We start from the raw sequence: 1,638 nt of genomic DNA on the forward strand, positions 1-1,638 counted from the left end.
GGCCGGGGGGCCGCCACATCTCCGTGTGCACATGTGTGCACGTGCGTGCCCGTGTGCCTACACCTGGGTGTGCGTGCGTGTGCGTTCATGTGTGTTTGTGTGCCTGTGTGTGTACGTGTGTGCGCGTGGGAAGCCGCCGCCGTAGCCGGGGGCAGACGTGCGGAGCGCTGGGGAGGGTGGGCACCGTCTGGGAGGAGCGTCTGCCTGGCTTCGCTCAGGCGAACCAACCGCAGCCGCTCCCGCCTGACTCGTGGGGACGTGGACGCGGCAAATTCACAGATTTGGCCCCACGAGGGGCCAGCGTGGTCCAAGCTGCCAGGATCAGACGCTGGTTCTCCGGCCGCGCTGCACCCCACCTCATCCTCGGGTAAGCGCGGCCCGGTGGCTGAGGACAGAAGAGTAAGGACAGCCACTGAAAAGTAACTCCCTGAGGGATACGGGCACGTGACATGAAACTGGCCATCTGACAGTGAACAGTGCATCCACAGGCTGCCACCACCTCTGTTACCTGGTCCCATAGCGCGGCCTCCCATGGGGAGGCTGACCTGCCACCCGCATCGGTACCCCGCCTCCCCATCTCTCTGCTCCAGCCCTCTTCACGGCTTCAGCTCAGTGGTTTTGTCTCCTCTGCCCACTCCCGTGTGCAGGACTCACACGTGTGGCCTCTCCTGTCCGCCTTCCTCCACTGGGTACCCTCAGTGTTATTGAGGTGTCTGCATTTCACTCTGTTACACGCATGTATCTACCAACATGTGTTGATCCACTTGTGGCTTCCTGGACATGAGTGTTTCCAGCTTTTGGCAGTTGTGAATGTGCTGCAGTCAACGTGGGTGTGCCTGGACCCAGACGAGTTCCCATTTTGGATTCGCAGCGGTTTATACTTAGCACTGGAATTTCATAGTCACCTGGCAATTCTCTGTTTAACTAAAAGTCACTTTTTGAATCTTGGACAGTGGCCCTGGCAGCAACCCCTCCTCACTGGTGCAATTGGGACCTGAATGCCACGCTCATGGCATGGTTCCAGAGAAGGATGAGTGAAGCCACGTGCAAGTGAGCAGAGCACTGGCTGCTATAAGATGAAATGGGGAAACTCCATGCTTGGGGGCTTTTCCTTACACCGGATTTTTTGAGAAGAATGACGGTCCCCTGGGATGTGAAGTGTTGTCTGCAAAAGGGTTGGGTTTTAGGGAGGAGTGGAGGCACCTGTGGCTGGAGCATCAGGCAGGACTGTGTGCTTCCCCTCCACCCCCATGACCTTCAATTTGGTGCTTCAACCTTGGTTAAAAATGAAAGAAGTGCTCAGACCCTCACTTGGGTCCGACTCTTTGCAACCCCATGCACTGTGGCCTGCCAGGCTCCTCTGTCCATGGAATTCTCCAGACAAGAATCCTGGAGGGGGGTGCCATTTCTTCCTCCAGGGGATCTTCCCGACCCAGGGATCAAACCTGAGTCTCCTCTTTACCACTAGCGCCACCTGGGAAGCCCAACAAATAAAAGAACATTTAAATTTTTATTTATGTATTGGTCTCCTGCACAGCAATGTGAAATCTTAGTCCACAACCAGGGGTGGAACTTGCACCCTCTGCGTTGGAAACCCAGAACCCTAACTACTGTACCACCAGGGAAGTCCTCTAGTTT

This window comes from Bison bison, unplaced genomic scaffold (assembly GCF_000754665.1).
Source record: "Bison bison bison isolate TAMUID 2011002044 unplaced genomic scaffold, Bison_UMD1.0 scf7180017864522, whole genome shotgun sequence".
Taxonomy (NCBI): Eukaryota; Metazoa; Chordata; class Mammalia; order Artiodactyla; family Bovidae; genus Bison; species Bison bison.